The following is a 17,065-nucleotide window of genomic DNA, read 5'->3' as shown; positions in this document are numbered from 1 at the left end:
TCTATCAAGGGTATTCTTGGCATCTGAGAGAGAGAGAGAGAGAGAGAGAGAGAGAGAGAGAGAGAGAGAGAGAGAGAGAGAGAGAGAGAGAGGATTCCTGTAGATTTGAATTGGGTGAGAATATTTGCACTTTATTGTTTTCTTGAATAATGCAAAAAAATGAGAGAGAGAGAGAGAGAGAGAGAGAGAGAGAGAGAGAGAGAGAGAGAGAGAGAGAGAGAGAATTTCCTGTAGATTTTGAATTGGGTGAGAATATTTGCACTTTTATTGATTTCTTGAATAAAGCAAAAATGAGAGAGAGAGAGAGAGAGAGAGAGAGAGAGAGAGAGAGAGAGAGAGAGAGAGAGAGAGAGAGAGAGAGGATTTCCTGTAGATTTCGAATTGGGTGAGAATATTTACCCTTTTATCGTTTTCTTGAATAATGCAAAAAATGAGAGAGAGAGAGAGAGAGAGAGAGAGAGAGAGAGAGAGAGAGAGAGAGAGAGAGAGAGGATTTCCTGTAGATTTCGAATTGGGTGAGAATATTTACCCTTTTATCGTTTTCTTGAATAATGCAAAGAGAGAGAGAGAGAGAGAGAGAGAGAGAGAGGATTTCCTGTAGATTTCGAATTGGGTGAGAATATTTGCACTTTTATTGTTTTCTTGAATAAAGCAAAAAATGAGAGAGAGAGAGAGAGAGAGAGAGAGAGAGAGAGAGAGAGAGAGAGAGAGAGAGAGAGAGAGAGAGAGAGAGATTTCCTGTAGGTTTCTGAATTGGGTGAGAATATTTGCACTTTTATTGATTTCTTGAATAATGCAAAATGAGAAGAGAGAGAGAGAGAGAGAGAGAGAGAGAGAGAGAGGGAGAGAGAGAGAGAGGATTTCCTGTAGGTTTCTGAATTGGGTGAGAATATTTGCACTTTTATTGATTTCTTGAATAATGCAAAAATGAGAGAGAGAGAGAGAGAGAGAGAGAGAGAGAGAGAGAGAGAGAGAGAGAGAGAGAGAGAGAGAGGATTTCCTGTAGATTTTGAATTGGGTGAGAATATTTACCCTTTTATCGTTTTCTTGAATAATGCAAAAAGAGAGAGAGAGAAGAGAGAGAGAGAGAGAGAGAGAGAGAGAGAGAGAGAGAGAGAGAGAGATTTCCTGTAGATTTCTGAATTGGGTGAGAATATTTGCACTTTTATTGTTTTCTTGAATAAAGCAAAGAATGAGAGAGAGAGAGAGAGAGAGAGAGAGAGAGAGAGAGAGAGAGAGAGAGAGAGAGAGAGAGAGAGAGAGATTTCCTGTAGATTTTGAATTGGGTGAGAATATTTACCCTTTTATCGTTTTCTTGAATAATGCAAAAAAAGAGAGAGAGAGAGAGAGAGAGAGAGAGAGAGAGAGAGAGAGAGAGAGAGAGAGAGAGAGAGAGAGAGAGGATTTCCTGTAGATTTCGAATTGGGTGAGAATATTTGCACTTTTATTGTTTTCTTGAATAAAGCAAAGAATGAGAGAGAGAGAGAGAGAGAGAGAGAGAGAGAGAGAGAGAGAGAGAGAGAGAGAGAGAGAGAGAGAGAGAGAGAGAGGATTCCCTGTAGATTTCGAATTGGGTGAGAATATTTGCACTTTTATTGTTTTCTTGAATAAAGCAAAATGAGAGAGAGAGAGAGAGAGAGAGAGAGAGAGAGAGAGAGAGAGAGAGAGAGAGAGAGAGAGAGGATTTCTGTAGGTTTTGAATTGGGTGAGAATATTTACCCTTTTATCGTTTTCTTGAATAATGCAAAAATGAGAGAGAGAGAGAGAGAGAGAGAGAGAGAGAGAGAGAGAGAGAGAGAGAGAGAGAGAGAGGATTTCCTGTAGATTTCTGAATTGGGTGAGAATATTTGCACTTTTATTGTTTTCTTGAATAAAGCAAAAGAATGAGAGAGAGAGAGAGAGAGAGAGAGAGAGAGAGAGAGAGAGAGAGAGAGAGAGAGAGGATTCCTGTAGATTTTGGAATTGGGTGAGAATATTTGCACTTTTATTGTTTTCTTGAATAAAGCAAAAATGAGAGAGAGAGAGAGAGAGAGAGAGAGAGAGAGAGAGAGAGAGAGAGAGAGAGAGAGAGAGAGAGAGAGAGAGAGGATTTCCTGTAGGTTTCGAATTGGGTGAGAATATTTGCACTTTTATTGATTTCTTGAATAATGCAAAAAAATGAGAGAGAGAGAGAGAGAGAGAGAGAGAGAGAGAGAGAGAGGCGATTTCCTGTGGATTTCGAATTGGGTGAGAATATTTGCACTTTTATTGTTTTCTTGAATAAAGCAAAGATGAGAGAGAGAGAGAGAGAGAGAGAGAGAGAGAGAGAGAGAAGAGAGAGAGAGAGAGAGAGGATTTCCTGTAGATTTCAGAATTGGGTGAAAATATTTGCACTTTTATTGTTTTCTTGAATAAAGCAAAGAATGAGAGAGAGAGAGAGAGAGAGAGAGAGAGAGAGAGAGAGAGAGAGAGAGAGAGAGAGAGAGAGAGAGAGAGAGAGATTTCCTGTAGATTTCTGAATTGGGTGAGAATATTTGCACTTTTATTGTTTTCTTGAATAAAGCAAAGAATGAGAGAAGAGAGAGAGAGAGAGAGAGAGAGAGAGAGAGAGAGAGAGAGAGAGAGAGAGAGGATTCCCTGTAGATTTCAGAATTGGGTGAGAATATTTGCACTTTATTGTTTTCTTGAATAAAGCAAAGAATGAAGAGAGAGAGAGAGAGAGAGAGAGAGAGAGAGATTCCCTGTAGATTTCTTGAATTGGGTGAGAATATTTGCACTTTTATTGTTTTCTTGAATAAAGCAAAATGAGAGAGAGAGAGAGAGAGAGAGAGAGAAAGAGAGAGAGAGAGAGAGAGAGAGAGAGAGAGAGAGAGAGAGAGAGAGAGAGAGGATTTCCTGTAGGTTTCTGAATTGGGTGAGAATATTTGCACTTTTATTGATTTCTTGAATAATGCAAAAATGAGAGAGAGAGAGAGAGAGAGAGAGAGAGAGAGAGAGAGAGAGAGAGAGAGAGAGAGAGAGAGAGAGAGGCGATTTCCTGTAGATTTCGAATTGGGTGAGAATATTTGCACTTTTGTTTTCTTGAATAAAACAAAAGATGAGAGAGAGAGAGAGAGAGAGAGAGAGAGAGAGAGAGAGAGAGAGAGAGAGAGAGAGAGAGCAACGAAATCAGGAAGTGAATCAAGAAGAATAGTAATAAATAAAAGATAAAAGATATGAAATTAATAAATAGCGGACGAAGAAAACGACGAATTCGTTTGATTCCAGAGAATATAATGAGAGAGATCCCGCAAGGAGGTAGTGCCGTCAGTGTACCTCATGCGGTGCACTGTAGGCATTACTTAAGGTTCTTTGCAGCCTGCCTTCGGTACCTAGCTGCTACAACTTTCGTTTGTTTTACTGTACCTTCTTTCATATTCTCTCTCTTCCATCTTACTTTCCACCCTCTTCTAACAATTGATTCAGAATGCAACTAAAAAGAGGTTTTTTCCTGTTACACCTTTCAAACGATTTATTGTCAATTTCAGTTTCAACGCTGAATGACCTCATAGGTCCCAGTGCCTTTGGCCTTTGGCCTAAATTCTGTATTCAGTTCTGTATACGAGAGAGAGAGAACAAATTGAATAAAAGCATGCTTTGCATAAACTAAGTGACCTCATGAACTAAAATTTAAACAATGAGAGGGGTGGTTAGGTTACGTGACTTTCATGCGGGAAAATATGCAGTCATGAATTTAATGAGATGAATGCATTTTAATACAGTCTTATCTGTTTATTAATTTGTTTATTTTTTCTTCTTTAATAAGCGAAGTCTCTTTCTGTATTTTCCTTTACCTCCTCTTACTTCTTTCCAATGAACAAAATAGCATTCTTTGGACGCTTGAATTACAAGTCAGTGGCCCCTTTGGTGGGCTTGTTCCATATGAGTGGGGGTCATCTTCTGAATAATAATAATAATAATAATAATAATAATAATAATAATAATAATAATAATAATGATAATAATAACCCATCTGTTGTAGTTACCTGTGTACTTTGTATCATATTTCATCACTCTTGTAACCCTGGAAAAATAATGCTCATAAAACAATACCTCTTCATGTAACATTAGTTTTTTAGCCTTTTCTCTTTATGTAACTTTATTAAACCTTTTTGAAAAAGAAGGTTGTAAGGGGCACACAGAGAAGACTTTCAAGAATTAAGCACAACAGAAACAGGTGTTTTCTTAGAAAACACTGCCCTCACAGCCTTTCTTCTCCCCACCAATAATAATAATGATCATGATATTATTAGTAATAGTAATAATACAGTTAAAAAGAATGGCCCTCCTGCATGCCATATAAAGCTTATATTTCGCCTTCTCAACTTAGTGCATGAGAGGTGAATGGCACCAGGGGTACAATCAGGGAATGCTTGTACTGGAGTGGGTACATGCGGGGAATACTTACACTGGAGTGGGTACATGCAGGGAATATTTATACTGGAGTGGGTACATGCGGGGAATACTTATACTGGAGTGGGTACATGAAGGGAATATTTACACTGGAGTGGGTACATGCAGGGAATATTTACACTGGAGTGGGTACATGCAGGGAATATTTATACTGGAGTGGGTACATGTGGGGAATACTTATACTGGAGTGGGTACATGAAGGGAATATTTACACTGGAGTGGGTACTTGCAGGGAATATTTACACTGGAGTGGGTACATGCAGGGAATATTTATACTGGAGTGGGTACATGCAGGGAATACTTATACCGGAGGGGGTACATGCAGGGAATATTTATACTGGAGTGGGTATGTGCAGGGAATATTTATACTGGAGTGGGTACATGCAGGGAATATTTATACTGGAGTGCTGCCACCACTTTTATGTTATGGGGTCTCAAATATGAATATCTCTGCTTCTGTCTGTTGTTGTTTCACTTTGGTAAGACCTGGGTATTGAGTTCTGCGATAGCCGATAACTTCTGGTTAACCCGTAGAAACGCAGTAAACTTGGTCATTATTCTTCTTACACTGTTTATCTTATTTCAGGAGGGGGTAAGGGAATCTGCTGGAGTGGGCACTTTCTTAGGTTTTATTTTTATAACACTATAATAGTTCACACGGCCAGCCACACTGGACTTAGAAATTTTCTTGGTTTCAGAGAGGAGAGTACACAGATCTTACCCAGAAAGGGTTCAAGTTAACTCTAACTAAAAATTGATCAGAATGAGCTCTGGACCTAAGTGGAATAAAACTCCTCCTCTTTGAGGAAGCCCACTTTAATCTTAATGGTTCAATTTCAACTGCACTTTTGCAAAAGGACAAATCAGGTCAATTTTGCTGACCTTTCATTTAATAATCACGTCTATAGATCCTCCTGCATGTTCCCATATCTCAACATTGGTTGTTTAATCTACAACTCGAAACTCCAGTCTACTTGGTCTCACGCTGTATCAGTTAAGTTATTCGACTGCATGCGTCTCTCTCTCTAAGTATTCTGCATTCATGAATAACCATGATCAGTGAATTTCCTACACTATTCACTGTAAAAATACTTTCAAATTCACATTGCATAACAGGTACATCCAGGAATATTATACTGCAGTGGGTACATGCAGGGAATACTTAGTATAAGCATACATGCAGGGAATACTTATTACTGCAGTGGGTACATGCAGGGAATACTTATACTGCATGGGTACCCATCCAGAATATTTATACTGCAGTGGGTACCCACTCCAGGAATATTTATACTGCATGTACACGCAGGAATATTTATTCCTGCAGTGGGTACACGCCAGGATATTATATACTGGAGTGGGTACATCCAGGAATAAGTATTACTGCATGTACCCACATCCAGGAATATTTATACTGCATGTGGGTCCATCCAGAGAATATTTATACTGCATGTACCCATCCAGAATACTTATTACTCCATGGGTACATCCAGGGAATATTTATACCCGAAAACAGGGTATGTCTTTAACTTCCACTCCAGTATAAGTAGCCAGCATGCACCCACCCCGGATAATAAATGAATTCCGCATATCCACTTTATAAATTTTCCTGCATGTACCCACGAAGTATAAATATTCCCTGCATGTACCCATCCAGTATAAGTATTCCCTGCATGTACCCACTCCAATAAGTATTCCCTGTATGGCCCACTCCAGTATAAGTATTCCCTGATGTACCACTCCAGTATAAATATTCCTGCATGTACCCACTCCAGTATAAATATTCCCTGCATGTACCCACTCCAGTATAAATATTCCCTCCATGTACCCACTCCAGTATAAATATTCCCTGCATGTACCCACTCCAGTATAAGTATTCCCTGCATGTACCCACTCCAGTATAAGTATTCCCTGCATGTACCCACTCCAGTATAAGTATTCCCTGCATGTACCCACTCCAGTATAAGTATTCCCTGCATGTACCCACTCCAGTATAAATATTCCCTGCATGTACCCACTCCAGTATAAGTATTCCCTGCATGTACCCACTCCAGTATAAGTATTCCCTGCATGTACCCACTCCAGTATAAGTATTCCCTGCATGTACCCACTCCAGTATAAATATTCCTGCATGTACCCACTCCAGTATAAGTATTCCCTGCATGTACCCACTCCAGTATAAGTATTCCTGTATGTACCCACTCCAGTATAAGTATTCCCTGCATGTACCCACTCCAGTATAAATATTCCCTGCATGTACCCACTCCAGTATAAGTATTCCCTGCATGTACCCACTCCAGTATAAGTATTCCCTGTATGTACCCACTCCAGTATAAGTATTCCCTGTATGTACCCACTCCAGTATAAATATTCCCTGCATGTACCCACTCCAGTATAAGTATTCCCTGCATGTACCCACTCCAGTATAAGTATTCCCTGTATGTACCCACTCCAGTATAAGTATTCCCTGTATGTACCCACTCCAGTATAAATATTCCCTGCATGTACCCCTGGTGCCATTCACCTCTCATACACTTAAGTTGAGAAGGCGAAATTTAAGATTTATTATGGCATGCAGGAGGTTCATTCTTTTTAACTATATTATTACTATTAATATCATGATCATTATTATTAGTGGTGGGGAGCAGAAAGGCTGTGAGGGCAGTGTTTTCTAAGAAAACAGCTGTTTCTGTTGTGCTTGATTCTTGAAAGTCTTCTCTGCGCCCCTTGTAACCTTCTTTTCAAAAAGGTTCAATAAAGTTAAATAAAGAGAAAAGGTTAAACTAAGGTTACATAAAGAGGTACTGTTTAAAGAGCTTTATTTTTCCAGAGTTACAAAGTGATGAAATATGATACAAAGTACACGGGTAATAATTACAAAGTACACAGGTAATAAAATACAAAGTACACAGGTAATAAAATACAAAGTACACAGGTAATCAAATACAAAGTACACACGTAATAAAAATACAAAGTACACAGGTAATAATTACAAAGTACACACGTAATAAAAATACAAAGTCCACAGGGTAATTACAACAGATGGTTTACAGAATTCTGACTGGCTGTTTGATGGCGCTGTTTTGTCACGTTCCAGGGGGCGGTGCCATCTCCTTGGCCCAGTCGGTGACTAATTTTTGCTTTGTTGTAATAATCAGTCTAATGTCTTGAGAACATAATGAGAGAGGTATCGCTTAATCTGATAATCTTAAAGAAGGGTCCTTGAAATTGTAGCCTTTGTAAGAGTGGAATCATAAATTTTTACAGGTTGTTTATATTGTACAAAGGTACCAAAGGTCCGTTGTGGAATGGAGTCGAGTGTCCAATTTAGGCCAAAGGCCAAAAGCTGGGACTTATGACTATGAGGTCATTCAGCGCTGAAAGGGAAGTTGAGAGGAATAAAAAGGTCTGTTGTAACAGGAGGAAAACCTCTATGAATCAGTTGTTAGGAGAAGGTGGAAAGGAAGGTGGAAGAGAGAGAATATGAACGGAGGTACAGCAAAGGGAATGGAAGGGGTTGCAGCTAGGGGCCATGGAAGGGAGCCTGCAAATGACCTTAAGTAATGCCTACAGTGCACCGTGTGAGGTACACAGGCGGCACCAACCCCTTTAGGGGAAAAGTTTGTTGCGAGATAGAATATCAGCCGATCATATCATGGCTTCATTAAGCTCTTGAGACATGTTGGTCTATCTGTTATTTTTACTACGATAAAATAGTGGAAGTATTTTAGAATCTTAAAAATTAATTCTGATAAAAAAATATATGAGCATCTAGATGAATGCTTGTGAGAAGTCGAGATTACTAGTAAAAGCAACAGATGGAAGTATCTGGAACCGTTGTAACAATTTTATACAAATTTGGGTTTCCTAGTCAATGTTTCCAAATTTAAAATAAATTAATCAATTTTGTTAATTTCAGAAAAAGATATTTGAAACCATTCCTACAAATTTATATAAATATAGGTTTCCCTTGTTAATTTTTTCCTCCAAAACTTAAATAAATCAACATTAATAAAAATTCCAGATGAAAGTATTTGAAACATAAATATAGGTTTCCCTAGTCAATCTTTTCTATAAAAAAATCATTAATAAAAATTTCAGATAAAGGATCTGAAACCACTGGTATAATTTTATACAAATTTGGGTTTCCCTAGTCAATATTTCGCATAAAAAAACAAAATCAACATCATTAAAAATTTCAGATGAAAGTATTTGAAATAGTTCCTACAAATTTATATAAATATCGGTTTTCGTAATCAATTCTTTCCGCCCCCAAAAAATATATATAATAAATATTTCAGAAAAAGGTATCAGAAACCGTTGGTACAATTTTATACAAATTTGGATTTCCCTAGTCAATATTTCTCATAAAAAAAACAAAAAACAAAATGAACATCATTAAAAAAATTTCAGATAAAGGTATCTGAAACAGCTCCTACTAATTTATTTAAATATAGGTTTTCCTATTCAATTTTTTCAACAAAAAACATATAAATATTAATAAAAACTTCAGAAAAAGGGATTTGAAACCGTTGATACTATACAAATTCAAGTTCCCCAATAAGTTTCCCACTAAGAAATAAAAAACACTGAAAATTTTTTGTTAATTTCTTAAGCTTCGTCAAGCAAATATATGATTGGGCTACTTGGTCGTCCTTGTCATAATTAATCTTTGTTATAATTAATGAGGCCGTGCAAACGACCTCACAACTGCTAATGACACTGCTTGCATTAGTCCAATTGCTTAATTACACCCACAAGCGAAGATTGCCAACAATTTTGTTTTCATCGTAACTAGCTAAATGCTTGAGAACTTCACGACAATAAATTTTCATAATTTAATCAAATTTTTATATATTTATCAATTTACTAATTTATTAATTTATTCTTTTCTAATAATTGATCTCTTTCTGCTTTTCCTGTTACTCCTTTCAAATGAAAACTTTAATATTCTTTTGCAGCTTGAATTCCAAGTCAGTGGCCCCTTTGATGGGCTTGTTCCATATGAAGAGGGTTTAGCATAATAATAATAATAATAATAATAATAATAATAATAATAATAATAATAATAATAATAGGTAACGTCAGCAGTGGAAGTATGCATGATGAGCTCTGTCAGAGGAATAGAAATATATAGAATATAGTATAACGATCATATTCTCTCTCTCTGTCTGTCTGTCTTGCGGGTTTAAAACAGCATTTTTCATTAATGGAGATCATCATTTCCATTTCCTGAAGTACACCTCCGCTTTTCTTGCCATTAGGATATTGCGTCGACGTCGATGACCATAGCCTTTGCAACGCCAGTGTGCTTAAATTAATCAGTCATATCAATCAATCATTCAAGTCGGCTTCTCTTGATCATTAAAACTGAAAATAAAGTCAGATGAAATTCAAACTACGAAGTTTATTGTCCTTACGACTTCGTGTCTCCAATATTATTTCATATATTATCATATATATATTATGTAGGATAATATATAACTGCTTTTTCAATTTATATACTACTTGTTTATTGCCCAGCCTTGCATTTATTACAGAATTCCAAAGAAATACGACGAAATAAAGTTCTGAGAAATTTAATTTGAATATATGTAACGTTTCTATGATAATCTTCTGAATGCTTTTGAAAGAAAACGGTAAAGGGGTAACTATACCATAATTCTTGGCCCCCCAAAATTTAATGGAATAATGATGGGGTTATTTTTGTTATCATTCTTCATTCCTTATTGAATTAGCATCATCATCATCCTCTCTGTTTTATTGATGATTAAAAACCAAATATTTAATTTGTTTAGGATATGATAAGGAATTGATCTGAGATATAACTTATTAGGCCTAGGCCTATGTATTGTCTTAGTGTCTTAGTGGTATTATTTTACTATGAACCATAATTGCATTTTGGACTTGAACATATAATTTTCCTATGTTTTAAGGATTAATGCATCTTGAAACCAAAATAACTCTGCCTGATTACAATGAATATATCTTAACCATGAGTGCCATATAACATTTTTCGTAGTAAGTCGCAGGACAGTACTTTTCTTTTGATGCAACTTGAAACCAAAATATCTCAGTGTGATTACAATAAATATACTGAATTTAATCTGAAATTAATATATGATATATATATATATATATATATATATATATATATATATATATATATATATATATATATGCTAAGATGGATCATCTTAGCTTATCAAGATGGATCATCTTAGCTTATCAGAGAGCACAAATAAAATAACTGATGATGAGAATATCTAAGAGGTCTTCGCATGAATGAACAAATTTATGGGTTAGATATTAACATAGACATATTTTATACTTATTATAGGTCATAAATTTTGTTTGAACTAGGATTTTGTGCATAGAAGTGTGTCGATATCCATAATTATTTGAATTTATTAGTCCAGACATTTCCACCAGCAAGCAATGGAACCCGTGGCAGTTGGCGTACATATCGTAGGCCTATTCATTATATGCAGTTTACTGTGCTTTTCCTTAAGTCGATTAAGATACACTTACAGGCGCCAGAAAGCAAGTGAATGTTACTTGCCAGCATTGTTTGTATCTTAATTTATGAGAATATGTCTTGGTAATCTGTGGTTACCATAGTATGAATACAGCTTCTGTTATTGGCGTACCTCTCGGTTTATAATTATATTCTTTCCCTAACTTGGGATGATCAGTAGGATAAAACAACACATTAATATCCAAGTTTATACTTTAATTGACAAATCATGGAGCAACCCTCAACCACTGGGCAGAATATTTCAAATAATTATAGAGAACCCACCAGCGGTGCATTAGACCCAGCTACCCTCACTGTACCATGTTTCTAGGAGATGCAATTTTTTCTGTATTACCCCTCTCGACCTCATATCCATAACTTTCTAGGCACTAAATGACCTATCTTTTCACCTGCAGTGACCTTTTTTTTTTTTTTTATTCAAGCGTCCACACACTTTTTTACCCTTATGCTGCTTCTGAGGCTAAATATAGGCCTACTGCATAGACAATTCCTCTCAATAGCTTCAGCCTTTCTTATACGATTCCATATGAACGGACGCACCTCATTCCCAGAACCATTTATGCTCATTGTCTGTAATACAATGCAATTCATTGTATATTAGCAAGTATATTAAGTGAGCTAATTGTTCCACTGATGATTCGCTCAGTAAATATTAGGTGCTAGCCAAATCCGTTCAGGTACATTCATCAGTAAGTTCCCTAGAAACATTTTAGGTGTTAATTTCGCTACAACTATGTATCATGTACTTAGATCTCCTCTCTCCACGATAACATAACGTTAAGGGATTGGGGTATCTCCTTCTTTCCGTGATTAACGTAAGCGTAGCAGGCATTTATAGTGTGCATTTTTTATTGAAATAAATGATTTACTATAATTCGATACAGGCTCTTCTCTTATGCAACCTTTGATTCCACTTTCCAGCAACACTGATCTGCCTAACAGCTGTTGTGCATAGTGTACATAGCCTTCATTATTATGCTCATTTTTCTATCGGACATTTTCAAAATACCATGTTTGGTTGATTGGTTTAGATTAAATGGGCTTATGCCAGCACAGGCTTTTGCCTTTAGGCAGTTCAATTAGACATGAAAGGAATTAGGAGGCTCGGTGTGGACCTCTGTTCCCTGCTTAACCAACACACACATCAGAATTGCTTGAAAAGTTTACAGTTTGGCCCCAGAATGTACAGCGCCTTAAATTCCAAGATTTTCCTCTGATATTTATCAAAAGCACAGCCTTGCTTTAGTAAATATGTCTCCAAGGCATTCTTAGAAAGAAAATGCTCAGCAATAGACATCTTGGCAGACATAGGAATGCTTAAAGAAGAGCATTTGCAAATTCATACTTTTTAGTTTATTCTGTCCGCCCTCAGATCTTAAAAACTACTGATGCTAAAGGGGTGCAAATTGTTATGTTGATCATCCATCCTTCAATCATCAATCATATCAAATTGCAGCCCTCTAGCCTTAGTATTTTTAAATTCTATTTAAGGTTAAAGTTAGCCATAATCGTGCTTCTGGCAACGATATAGGATAGGCCACCACCAGGCCGCGGTTAAAGTTTCATGGGCCGCGGCTCATACGGCATTATACCGAGACCACCGAAAGATAGGTCTACTTTCGGTGGGCTTGATTATACGTTGTAGCGGCTGTACAGAAAACTGATATTTTTCGGCGCATTTTATACTTGTTTTATTTTGAACATTGGCACCTCACATTAACGCTTAGACTGGTATATTATTCACTATTAACATAATATTCACATTTTCAAGTAGACCTTAAAGTATTGTTGGAAATAGGTCTATTGGGAATAGCATTTCTCAAATGCTATCTTCAGTAATAATTCATAACTAAAAGCCATTATTGTTATTATTATTATTATATTATTATTATTATTATTATTATTATTATTATTCAGAAGATGAAGCCTATTCATATAGAACAAGCCCACCGAAGGAGCCACTGACTTGAAATTCAAGCTTCCAAAGAATATGGTTTTCATTCAATAGATCAGGCATCAGAAAATCAATAAATTAACAAATTAATAAACAAATGGATAAAAATGTAAGTAAAACATTAAAACACGAGAAACGTTTTAAGAGAGAATTGTTGACGTCAGGATTAAACTGGAATAAAAACGCCACCATCTGCTATATAATCCTTTATTAAGAAATGGAAAACAGGTAAAAGACTGAATAACAAATTCTCAGTGCAGTGATTTAACAATTCATAGCAGTGTTATTAAATTGAGCCTATGAAGAGTGTATACAGTATATATATAATTTATATATACATATTCATGGGATGTGTGCTTGGAGCCATTTTGATTCTAGAACATGAACTTTTTTTTTTAAATATTTTTTTTTTCCCTTTTTGAATGAATCAATTGGGCGAATGACCAAGATTGTGCGCGTCCTTTTTTGTGGCTTCTGACTTAGACTTCGGACTCGTTCTTTTTATTAAATGCCCTAAACCAATAACAATTACTGTATCTTTTCAAAGAATAAAAAAAGACTTTCTTACAAGGTAAATGAACACATTACGAGGACTTATAGAGGACTTATAGGTCCTAATGAGTTTCATGGAATATGTGATTTAGGCATAAAGCCAAGCACTGGGAGTTTCATTAACAAAATTTGGTTTTTTTTGGAACAATGGTACAGTATAGTTTTATAATTCACACATCTTCCACTAATAAAATGATGATTGGGTACAAGAAACTTGTGGGCCTTCATTAAATTTTGGAACAAATCTGTAAGATGAAAGACCTGGAATATTTTCAATAACACGTCTATTCAACTGCATACAGAACTATTTCCAAGTTATATATTGTGGAAATTTAAGCCTTGGAGTCATTGAGATAAGTTTATGGCCATTTAGTTACGTTACTAAACTCACATTACCTTACAAATTCTAAATGACAAAGAATCTGAGGCAGATTCACATAATATTTTTCTTTTAACATTCAACTTTCTCAGTACAGACCCATGTTCGATTTCCCAAGCGTTCATATTCTTGGTAGGCTCAGTCTAGATGATTATAAAGCACTGGACTACTCTAAAGAACAACTTGTCAATATAAAAAATTCTATCTATAAAATATATTTATCACTATGAGAAATTACAACTAAGCGGGAACATTTTGCTTGGTGATCACTATGAGACTACTGTCGTAATGAAGAAAAGCCAGGGGAAAAAATAATGGGAGATATTTTTATACTCATATGACAAACTTAAAGTCCAAAAAAAGTTCTGCCCCCTACATTTATAAGGCATGTACACTGCTCCAGTCCCTAGACTTCAATTAGTAATCAACAAAAAATATTACATTACTTGATACTACTATGTATAGCCTCCTATATTCTCAAAAGTGATTCATGCCTTTTGAGAATAAGTAGGACTGAATTTGTGTGAACTGAAGACTTGACAAATACACCGAAAATTTACAAATAAAAACTTACTTTGCTGAGTCATATACAAGTACAGTTATGAGGTATGCAAAGTTTTTGCTGATAGTAACAAAGTTTTTGTTTACTGAATAACATTACAAATCATACAAGTCGCTTTTGTAAGTTTGCTAGAGGAATGGGCAGAATATAAGTTTTTACTCAGTGTTGAACAGATCTCATAGACAATTATCACAAAAGAGAAACGTGTCATTGGTATTGTACACACCAGCAACTTGGAACCAAAAAGAAAAAAAATGTATTAAAATATACTTCACATACGTGACAAGTAAGTAGGGCAATTCAACTTTTCAAAAAAGACTGAACAACACAACTCGGGTTATAATTTAAAGCGCTATCATTGTATATCAGAAATCATAATGTCACCCGCATCTTAGATTACTAATTCTCAAACTTGATAAGAATATTAAAATCTTAGATAAAAAAGGTCTAAAGAGGATTTCACATTACCACACACAACAGTCTTGCACTGAAAGCCCTGTTGCTGCTTTGCAAATATCTTTTGTGACTTGTTGAATATGTGCTGTGATATATATATATATATATCTATATGTACAGGCGGTCCCCAGTTTATGACGGTGGTTCCGTTCCTACGCCGCGTCGTAAGCTGGAAAAATCATTGAAAGTCGTAAGAAAACCTTACTTTCAATCATTTGGGTGTCTTGTAAACGACGTAAACTGCATTTATATTGTGTTTTTCATAAAAAAAACTTCCAAATTTTGACCATTCTGCCCTTCTTGGAGTCATATTTCTTCCGTCGGGTTGGCGTCGTAAACCCGGAACATGCGTCATAAACAGCGTCGTAAGCTGAGCCCGCCGTAACCCGGGGACTGCCTGTATGTATACATATATTCATTGAAAGGTGGTGTTGAGGCTAATTCATTCATTTGCAATTCACTAAAAAGCTTAAGTACAACCCTTTGCATTTATACTGCATTCACTACTTGGACTGCCACCAAGTCGTCTCTTTCACACCTTCTTTGCCTGTGGTTCGTTGTTATATGGCAGCCATACTTGGAGGGACGTTAAACTACTGTTCCAAAAGTATATATATGAATCAGAACACAAAATTTAACCTCTTTTCATCTAAAATAAAAAAAATGTATTACAGTACAACAGAAAATAAGTCTGTGAGGTTCCTTCATGAAAATTACAAAAACAATCTCATCGTAGGTAAGTAGTTACTCCTTACTACTGTTCCAAAAATACATATGAATCAGAACACAAAGTTAGACCTCATTTTCAACTACAATAAAAAGAGTATTACAACAGAGAATAAAATGGAGGTTCTTTAAAAAAAAAAAAAAAAAAAAAAAAAAAAACGAATCTCTCTGCAGTTAAGTAGTTACTTTCGACAAAGAGTAACATCCTGCACCAGAATTCTGGCAAGAAATCTGTGTATGAAAAGAAAAAGAAACTAAAATGATTCATTTAAATCGTCCCTTCCCTATGCATTGGGTTACAAGTCTCTTAAGGAAAAATTGTTACATTAACTGTGGGCATGCCATTGAATTCGAGCTGAAAGCAGTAGCATTTAAAAAGAGCAAATTCTGAATATTTTTTTTTTATTGATTTTTTATTTCAGCAGCTGTTTAACTACTTCTGGCTCCAATGCAATATAACATGTCACACTTTGATATGTTGAATATCCAACTGACCAGTGCTTGTGAAATAGCCATTATATGAATAATAACTATACTGTATTTATACTACAATATGGGATTTATAAGAACTGTATATGAGATGAAAGAGAAATATTGAAAAACCACAAAAACATGTGGTGATAATATATGTATTTATAATATATACATGGAATAGTGGTCAAAAATTGGGAGCCTTATCCTATGAACTCGCAAAAAACTGGACAATTTTCACAATTATATATAAAGGGGTATGAAAAACACTCGACTTTTTACAACAACTGCGTCTCGACACACCTCGCAAAGACTTTTGGGGGAGGAGGGGGGGCCTTCCATATCAATAGTAACCTTGTTGTATTTGCATTAAGAGCAATGCAACTGCATATCTCCTGATCATTTGTCTGGGGGGAGGGGGGGGGGAGGGGGAATGCAACATGACTGAAAAGGTGAAATGCGTGACCTACTGTTTCATAAACTATGCGTGAGGATGAATTTCATATAAAAAGTGTACAAAATGTGCACAGATTGCCTGTGCACAAATACACGGCATGCAGATTTATGCTTATTATGTCTCTCAATGACAGTATATATAAAGGAGATGATTATAGTACTCATTTAATCGTTAAAGGCTAGATATATCTCTGGAAGTCCTTAATGGGGGGGTGGTGGGGGGTTGAATGGAATAGGTACAGTATATAGTGAGACTAAATCACTATTACGGGGTTGAACCTTAAAAATATAGAAATCACTGACCACGAGAGTTGCTAAGGATAGGCTCTTTTTCAAGCAATAAATTTAAAAGCTTCTAAAAAGACTGTGGGGGTAATATTACTCTGAAGCTCTCACAGGAGAAATCATTTCAACATCTACAGCAGGAATGTACAAATGTCTATGAATAACCCAATTTTTTTATTTTATAAATAAAGGTTTTGCAGATCTGCAGGCTAGCCCGAGAAGGATTTTTACACATCACCTTAACTATTTGCATAACTC

General features: G+C 35.9%; 1 long non-coding RNA gene across 1 annotated transcript in view; it reads left to right on the top strand.

Moving 5' to 3' along the window:
* LOC136828135 (uncharacterized) overlaps window positions 1-17,065 on the top strand; it is an 85,098-nt gene that overhangs the window by 20,960 nt on the left and 47,073 nt on the right. The window lies entirely within an intron of this gene.

Source organism: Macrobrachium rosenbergii, chromosome 42 (genome assembly GCF_040412425.1).
Source record: "Macrobrachium rosenbergii isolate ZJJX-2024 chromosome 42, ASM4041242v1, whole genome shotgun sequence".
Lineage (NCBI taxonomy): Eukaryota > Metazoa > Arthropoda > Malacostraca > Decapoda > Palaemonidae > Macrobrachium > Macrobrachium rosenbergii.
This window is presented reverse-complemented; position numbering and strand designations above follow the sequence as displayed.